The sequence below is a fragment of the Pelodiscus sinensis genome, chromosome 2, assembly GCF_049634645.1.
Source record: "Pelodiscus sinensis isolate JC-2024 chromosome 2, ASM4963464v1, whole genome shotgun sequence".
In the NCBI taxonomy this organism is placed as follows: domain Eukaryota; kingdom Metazoa; phylum Chordata; order Testudines; family Trionychidae; genus Pelodiscus; species Pelodiscus sinensis.
Window position 1 is genome coordinate 129,982,589 of NC_134712.1, and position 9,336 is coordinate 129,991,924.

The following is a 9,336-nucleotide window of genomic DNA, read 5'->3' on the forward strand; positions in this document are numbered from 1 at the left end:
CTAGTGGGAGGCTAGCCCTCCCCAGGTTTCCCTGGTGGCCACTCTGGCCAACACCAGGGAAACTCTATGCCCCCCTCCCAGCCCCGGACCCCTTAAAGGGGCACAGGCTGGCTACGGTGCCCGTGCCAGGTGCAAGCCTGCCAGCACCCAGCCGGCAGACCCTGCACCTGGCACGGCTCGAGCCACCCACCCGATGTCCCCCAGCCCACCCCCTCTTCCCGGGACCAGGCTGGCGGCTCCCGGGAGCTTGCCCTGGACCGCAAGAGGCGGGCACCTTCCTGGGCTAGTGCGGACATCGTGGACCTCGTCCATGATCTCCGCACTAGGCACAGGAAAGTGGCCGTCTAGGGCAGGAGAGCTGCCAGCCTGGCCACCCAGGAGCAGGTGTGCATGAAAATCAAGGGGGTCCACTGAGACCCCCGACCCTGAGCTTACAATGGCCGTCCTGGGTCAGACCAAAGGTCCATCTAGCCCAGTAGCCTGTCTGCCGACAGCGGCCAAAACTAGAGACCCTGGAGGGGATGGACCGAAGACAGTGACCAAGCCATTTGTCTGGTGCCATCCCTCTCCAGCCTTCCACAAACTTTGGGCAGGGACACCACTCCTACCCCCTGGCTAAGACTACTCCATGGACCCAACCTCCATGACTTGATCTCACTTCCCTTTAAACTCTGTTCTAGTTGTAGCCTTCACAGCCTCCTTCAGCAAGGAGTTCCGCAGGTTAACTATTTGCTTTGTGAAGAACAACTTTCTGTTACTAGTTTGAAGCCTGCTACCCATTCCTTTCCTTTGGTGTCCTCTAGTCCTTCTATTATGGGAACTAATGAAGAACTTTTCTGAATGCACCCTCTCCACCCAACCCCTGCTTTTAGAGACCTCTATCCTGTCCCCCCTCCGTCTCCTCTTTTCTAAGCTGAACAGTCCCAGTCTCTGTAGCCTCTCTTCATCTGGGACCTGTTCCCAACCCCTGATCATGTTAGTTGCCCTCCCCTTTCCCAGCCTTTCTCTTCCCCTCTCCCACCTCCTTTTCCCAGTCTCCCCGAGTTTTGTTCAATAAAGACAGAGTCAATATTGGAAGAAACGTTATCTTTATTTTGTACATCAATAAGAAGGGGGGCTAGGGAAGGGTAAGTGGAAGGAGGTGAGGGAGGAATGGGGTACGAGCCCCCGATGGAGAGGACTGGGCTGGCTCTGCGGGCTTCTGGGGGTGGAAGCTCTCCTGCAGCCCCCCGATTGCCTCCTCTCCCCAGATGGCAGCCTGCGGCAAGTGCAGCCGGGCTGATGGCCGAGTGGTGTGATGTGCCCAGTGTGGGTACTCCGGGCACTCCAAGCCAGAACTTCTTTGCAAGTGGGGCACCCCTTAGAACTGTCTGTCCGGGGTGGGGGTCAGGACCCTTTAAGCGCAGCCCTCGGCTAGCCTGAGACAGCAGCTCCACGCTCTAAGTCCTCCTCTGATGCCCTGCCGGCACTGCTTCCGGCCATCCTTAAGCCCTGTTCAGAGTCCACTCAATGTGGACTTGCTAGTTCGAATTAGCAAAACGCTAATTCGAACTAGTTTTTAGTTCTAGATGCGTTAGTTCGAATTAGCTTAGTTCAAATTAACTAATTCGAACTAAGTTAGTTCGAACTAGCGCTGTAGTGTAGACATACCCTGAGGCACACACAAGGGGCAGGCAGAACTTCACCTCATGTTTTGCCATTTGCTTAAACTGAAGCCATATCAAGTCCTATCTAAACATACACCATATATTTGATATATCTACATTTTAATTGGAAAAACATCTTCTGAGAATGTTCAGCTTGCTATTTTCAAGGTTCATGGTATTTTTCAAGAGAGTGGGGGAAATATATGCCTGCATAGGAATTTGATTTACAAATGCAAGCAAAACTATAACCTTCAAAAGCGACGAGGAGTCCTGTGGCACCTTATAGACTTACTGAAGTGTAGGAGCATAAGCTTTCGTGGGCAAAGACCCACTTTGTCAGATGCCACTTCTTCAGTGGGTCTTTGCCCACGAAAGCTTATGCTCCTACACTTCAGTTAGTCTATAAGGTGCCACAGGACTCCTCGTCGCTTTTGCAGATTCAGACTAACACGGCTATCCCTCTGATACTATAACCTTCAAGACCATGTTAGTGACAATGTTCAAAGCTCAAGCTTTTTTAGGGATAGCCCTAGTAATAAATTAAATACATACAGGGTTAGAATTTAAAATAAATATGTTTATATCCCTACTTCACTCAAAACTGCTGATGGGACTTTACACAAGTTTGCTTCCCTCAGAAATCACTAATTGATCAGAAAACAAGTATGGAAGTCACCAAATACCCACTACAGTTATTCAGTTTTAAGATGATGGCATAGTCATTGTGGCAAGCTGTTTTGCTTTTTCATCAACCCTCAAACAGCACTCACTAGCTCATGAGGAGTGTTCAGTGTTACAAGTTTCAAGGCCTTGCATCCAAACACTCCCAAGAAGATGGAACTGTGGAAAGTGTCTGGTCACCTCGTGCTGGAAAATGGGGATATTTTTTCCTCTGACTGCGCAGATTGAAAGTACATTTTAATCATTCAGTGCAAACTTTGGGATTGATTTTAGGATGGGCCACATCCACCCTGACTGAATGGACCTCATTAACACTCTTCCTCTGCATAGTAATACAACACACACATCTTTGTATTTATTACTTGCCAAATAGAAAGTTCCATTTCATGTACCTGACCAATAGGTTTCCAGCCCACAAAAGTTTATGTCCAAACAAAATTGTTAGTATTCAAGGTGTCACGGGACTTCTCATTGATTTATTTATTTTTATTAACTTGTCTCTTGTCTGGGTTATACATGTCATATGTTTCCTACAACAAACAACTACTCTAGAGTATAATCTTCAGCATTCACATAATGCTTGGGCAAGTGGGGAAAAGCAGATATTTTCCAGAGCATGTTAACTCTGAATTGAATTCTGACAAGAATTTTTAGCACTTCATCCTACACTCGTATTGCTTGTGCTATAGATCACCAGTAGCACTTGCTGAATCTGACTGGATTTCTTATGGACACACAGGCAAAGCAGTTCATCCCAGGACAAATTCATTTGCTGCACCACTGCTCAGGCCAGCACATGAACAAATGGATGGCTGCTGTTAGAATAGTGGTACTCACTTGTTTTTCAGTTTGTCAGTTCTAGCAATTCTGGAAGTTATGGGAGAGAAGAGGATTGATTTGGGTAAACTTGAAATCAAGTATTTCCAAAATTTCAGCAAAAATAAGAGTTTGAAAAAAAATATTTTGTGTTCAGCATTTTCCCCATTTTTAAAGTAAAATGTGGTGGACTGACAAGGAGAGTTTGGCAGTCATAAAATGGTGCTCCTTACACTCCAACACCTGAACACTGAGCACCTGAACACCTGATTGTGGGTACCCAGGTTTGAATCTCCACTCTGGACGAGGGACTTTAACTCAGAACTCGCCATACTTCCAGGTAAGTACCCAAATCAGTGAGTGAGCTACTGGGTATTCTGGCAGGTCTCTTTTAATCATTCCTATTGAAGCATGAATTACTTTAATATTCACTGATCCAGAGCAGGAGCGAGAGACAGATACAATAGTTTTGGACAGTGTGGGTGGTGGCAAACACTCAGATTCCAGTTAATATTTATACAGAGTAGAACAGGTTCAAAAGGAAGTTTGGAAGCCTTATGGCTGGGGCACTCACCTGGCAGGGGACAAATCTGAGTTTGAGTTCCTGGCTCAAGAGTGCGAATTCCAACCTGGGCTTCTCCCCTGACAGCTGAGGGCACTAACCATTGGGCTACAGGGCACCACCACAACCCTTACTTTGTGAATGTCAGTGGTGCTTAAGTTTCCTTGTGAATGTAGCCTAAAAAGGGCTAAATGGTTTATTCATGAAATGTCAAAACATTTCTATTCATACCTGGCCTGTAATACATAGGCTTATGTTTCAGGCCCCCATTTTACTACAGTCCCATCATAGTAGCCTTCCAGGGAATCCTGCCCATCAGTTCTCTGGGGGAGTCAAAGTCTGCTTTTCTGAAGTCTAGGATCTGTATTGTGCTGCTCTCCTTTCTTCCTTCTGTGGTTTAATAATTGAAACCAACATGGATTTGTGATCTATTTTGGTCAACCCAAATCTGCATTTTTCAGTAAAATAGCTTCAGGCAAACAGTATCTACCCACTCTAGTCACAGGAGGATGAGGCAAACCCAAGTGCAAGCTAGGGTAGTCCTGAGGCTAGTATAACTCAGGAATTTCAATGGCCCCAGTGCAAACATCTATGGTAGGACTGCAAGATAGCCCAGCCCACACCTCTTCCTTCCTTGCTATATATTCCACTCTCTTCAGTGCACATCACCATCACTTCTGTGGCTGGTACAGATGTCCTTTGAACAGGAGTACTTGAAGGGAAGTGGTTTATGCATGCCTTACAGATCTCATTTGTAACAGTTATGTGGGCCCTTAACTAATACTAGGAAGTAGCTATGTGGTCATGATCTAGGAGACTTTTACCACTGGTCAGAAAAATCCTACAACAGCTTTGTTCTCAGTTTTGTCTTTTCTTGACCTAGCTTCCCATCATGGTGCAATTGCATTGCTACAGATAGGTGCCTTCTAGAGATTAAGGATCCAATCCTGCTTCTGCTGTCACCAATGAGACTTTTGACCCTAACGTCAATGGAATCAGTATTGAAGTACTATATTAGTTCTCCTCTGACTTTACATTTAGGTTACTAGAATAAATGCAGGACCATGAACAGAGCTGCTATATTTGAACTTACTAGAGGCTTTCCTGTTGTAAGTTAATGTATGAACCTTTGGTGCAGAGTCAATATACTAGAATAAATACTATAGGAGAGGAAGAAGAGAGAAATGAACAGAAGTTGGATAAAGATAAGCAAGGGGGGTGTTGTTTGTTTATATAGATTTACTTTTGCTTTATTGCAAGTATCTGGTTCAGGCAATAGTGTATACTACTGTTGCCCTTTCAAGTCAACACTGCACAAGCATATAATACAGGAGACCCCCAATTTAATAACCGCCCTACATACGACCCCCCCCACATTTATGGACACCCTGCTCTGGGAGCCTCAGGGCTGCCTACCGCCCAGCACAGCCCCCAGCCAACTCTGGGCCCCATTCACTCCGCTGGCTCCAGGAGACTACAACTCCCAGGAGGCAAAACAGGCCAGGAATGGAACCCCATTCATAACATTGCCCCCATGGGCAATAAGGGTTTGACTTACTACAGCCCAACTTATGACAGTTCTCCAGGAACCAATTAGGTAGTAAGTGCAGGGGTCACCTATATTACACATCACTATGGACTCCAATGTGTGATGGTATACACTTTTTCAGTGGCACCTAAGTAACTTCAGACAGTAAGTTCCATTGACTTGAAATTAGAAATAGGGGCCTAAATGACTTAGGCCCTTTTGAAAATGAAGCATAGGTGTCTGAGAATTTTACCAGTGGTCATTCAATTTGTAAAGTTAATTAGCTTCACCCATGCTCCTGTAATATGGCAGAGCTGGGTTATCAGCAGGCAGAATTGAACCTGGGAACCTGAGGTGTTAAAGCTATGAGCCTCTATTGTATGAGCTAAAAGCCAACTAGCCCTTACTATGGCTGTAGAGCAAGCTTCACTCTCCTTGTCAATGGTCTCAGTGCCTCTGAGTAAGACTTGCTTCCCTTGTGCCTGAAGTTCTGTGAACAGAGCTAGGTGATAAACTCAGAAGTTCTCAGACACCAACGTCACTCATGTGTTTGCATCACACATGTTTGCATGTTCATGCATTAGAGCAATATTTCTATTTCATGACCAATCACAGCTAACACATTTTGAATATTAAATAGCCAAAATAAGCCAGAGGAATCCTCAGCTGATCTTTTGGACAGCTCCCTTTAAGATCCCTTTGTGCTTTCCTGGTGGTGCAAAAGAGGTGTTAGCAAAGCAGAGTATCTGGCCCATCACAGGGGAATGTTTATATCTAAATAAAATTTAAAGATAATTTTGAATGACTCGAACTCTCACAAATTACTGTTTACCTTTTGCACTGGTTCACATGCCCATATTAATCAGTTAAGGTCAATTATATTGAGTGAGAGGACAGAATCTGATCTGGAGATTAACTTTTTCTGAATAGAGCGCTCACTAGAGAATCTTAAGGTTGCATGCATCCTCTCAAATGATGGAAGCAATACCAGTTGATCATTGAAATTCTCCACCCATAGAATAGGGCAAATTCCTACCAGCTTCTATAAAACACTTTTTATAAAAGTGCTAAATGCAAATGTTTCTTTTTATTAAACTGAACAATATTTAAGACAAAAGTGGCACATTTGTGTTTCTAGCAAACATGCAGTACAATTAGCTAAGTATTCTAAACCTTTATATTTAACTTTGCCTACTTAGTCTATTAGGAACTGCAAGTGGATTTCACTAGCTGGGGGACGAGTTATAGTAGTCCAGAATCACAGGATTATATTTAAATTTTCCTCCCTAGCCACTTAAACCAAGGACCAAAATCACTAGATTGCTTTAATTAAAGGTTGCCAAAGCATCTATAGCGTTCATTTTAATTGTTAACCATCAGGTTTTACAATACAGGCAGTCCCCGAGTTACGCGGATCCGACTTATGTCGGATCCGCAGTTACGAACGGGGTCCTTCCTCTCCCTGGTCTCCAGCAGACCAGGGAAAGGAAGCCAAGCGGCGGAACACGCGGGCAGCGGACAGGGCTGTCCGCTGCCCATGCGCTCCGCGGCTTGGCTCTGCTTTGCTCTGCTTTGCCCCCCCCCCACCGTCCCCCTGGTCTGCAGACCAGGGGGATGGGGGGGCAAAGCAGAGCAAAGCAGAGCCAAGCCACGGAGCGTGCGGCCAGCTGACAGCCCAGACGCGTCTGGGCTGTCAGCTGGCCGCATGCTCCGTGGCTTGGCTCTTCTTTGTCCCCCCCGTCCCCCTGGTCTGCAGACCAGGGGGATGGGGGGCAAAGCAGAGCCAAGCCGCGGAGAACGCGGGCAGCAGACAGCCCAGACGCGTCTGGGCTGTCCGCTGCCCGCGTGTTCTGCCGCTTTGCTCCCCGTCCCCCTGGTCTGCAGACCAGGGGGACGGGGAGCAAAGCAGAGCAAAGCCACGAAGCCCGAGGGCAGCAGGACAGCCACAGCACGTCTGGGCTGTCCCGCTGCCCCCGTGTTCCACGGCTTTGCTCCGGACACCTGTGGTACAGCAGCTGGGGCGCTGCCAGTTGGTCCCGTAGCACCGCTCTGGGCGCTACTGGACCAACCGGGCAGCACCCCAGCTGCTCTGCCCCAGATGTCCTGATTCAGCCACTGCTGGTCAGTTTCAGCAGCAGCTGAATCAGGACACCTGGGGCAGAGCAGCTTGGGTGCTGCTGGGTTGGTCCAGTAGCGCCGAGGAGCGGCGGCGCTACTGGACCAACCCAGCAGCACCCCAGCTGCTCTGCCCCAGGCATCCCCAAGTCAGCCGCTGCTGAAACTGACCAGTGGCTGACTACAGGAAGCCCCTGCCCCAGGCTTCCTGGAATCAGCCGCTGATCAGTTTCAGCAGCAGCTGACTTGGGGATGCCTGGGGTTCTTAAGTTGAATCTGTATGTAAGTCAGAACTGGCGTCCAGATTCAGCCGCTGTTGAAACTGATCAGTTTGAGCAGCGGCTGAATCTGGACGCCAGTTCCGACTTACATACAGATTCAACTTAAGAACAAACCTACAGTCCCTATCTTGTACGTAACCCAGGGACTGCCTGTATTATACTCCGGTCATCTGAAGAAGTGGGTTTGCCCACAAAAGCTCATGATACTATTTACTACAATCACTTATGCCAAGCACCCTGGGCTATGCTCTGCCTGAGAACACATTAAAACCAACATGGGCACAAAATTGTAACTGAAAGAAGAATTTCACATTTTATCTTCAGTTTATTTACCTCAGTCATGCCATGATCAATCCATTTGGCCCAACCATGGCACTCATCTGGATAGCATTCATAATGAATTCTGAGCGCAATCATACAAATGTCACCCATCATCTATAGATGGTACACTCTAATCAGGCATGATGGCAGTTTCAAAGAAAATGTGCTACCTGTTTTAATACATGCAATATAAGGCAAATAAATAGGATGGAGCCAATAGCAGCCCTTTACTTAATAACCACTCTGAATAGCCACAGCTTGCCAAACAACTCTTACCCAGGATATTTGTTACCACTATACAGGCACTTTGGAAAGCAACTGCAGTAATTCAGTGATTAGTTAAATACACCACAAGAACCACACAGGTCTGATTGTTCTGAAAATAAGAAAGTGTTGGTATAGGCAAGCAACCATAGTTTTTCATTGAGGCATGAGCCAGCTACCCTCAAAACCCAAAGTTAGTTTTAGAATGGGAAGAAAAAAATGAACCTGCAGCTCCCTGTACATCTTTAGTCAGACTAAGGATTACTCACAATTAATACTATTAATGTTGTACAAGAAAAGCTGTCCACCTTGTTTACTACAAACAACATCTTATTACATTCCACACAACTGCTGGCTGCTCCTCCCAACCTTTCTGGTGAAAAAGTAAAACCTGAGTCTAGTTTGGCAAATGTTGTTCTTTCATTTTTGTAACAATGTGTCAAGTACACAGGATAAGGTCCACAGGCCCAACTCTGCAAGGACTCTGAAGTGATCAATGGAGCCAGACAAAATTTTACGTATCAAAAACACATACATCAGATTCATTGAGACAATGTTTCATGGATTTAAAAATTTTAAAAAAAAAAATTTTCATGTATATATTTTCACAACAAAAAATATTTGGTTTTGTATGAAACAACTTTTCATTTTGAAATTTTATTTAGAAGTTTTTAGACATTTTAAAAGCTTGAAAAAAATCATTTTGAGCTGAACATTTGGTACAACACAATTAATTTTTCAACTTTTCAATATGCCAAAAATGTTTGAAATGTTTGCATTTAGACTGTGTCCCAGAACAAATTGGTTTTGATTTTTTGAAATTGCTGACAAATCAGTTATTCACTTCATGCTTGTGGTCACTTTGGGAACTCTGTAGATAATATCAGAACATTTGATCTCTGTGTCAGTCAGCACAAGGAGGTTGATGGGCTGCACAAGCAGACATTGTAAGTTCAGACAGCAAAACCTGTCAGCTTACAACCTTAACGCTCAGAGGCAATTCACTCTGCTCAACTCAGTGTGTTGATAAAATGTCTGCTGGAAGCTCCATAAAGAAGAGCTATTTGGTTTTATGGGGATTAGGGAGTAGGCAAGACATTCCTGAAGAATTTATAAACTGCT

General features: G+C 45.6%; 1 protein-coding gene across 1 annotated transcript in view; it reads right to left on the reverse strand.

The window, feature by feature from the left end:
* BASP1 (brain abundant membrane attached signal protein 1) overlaps positions 1–9,336 on the reverse strand; it is a 123,829-nt gene that overhangs the window by 100,195 nt on the left and 14,298 nt on the right. The gene's annotated exons all lie outside the window — the stretch shown is intronic.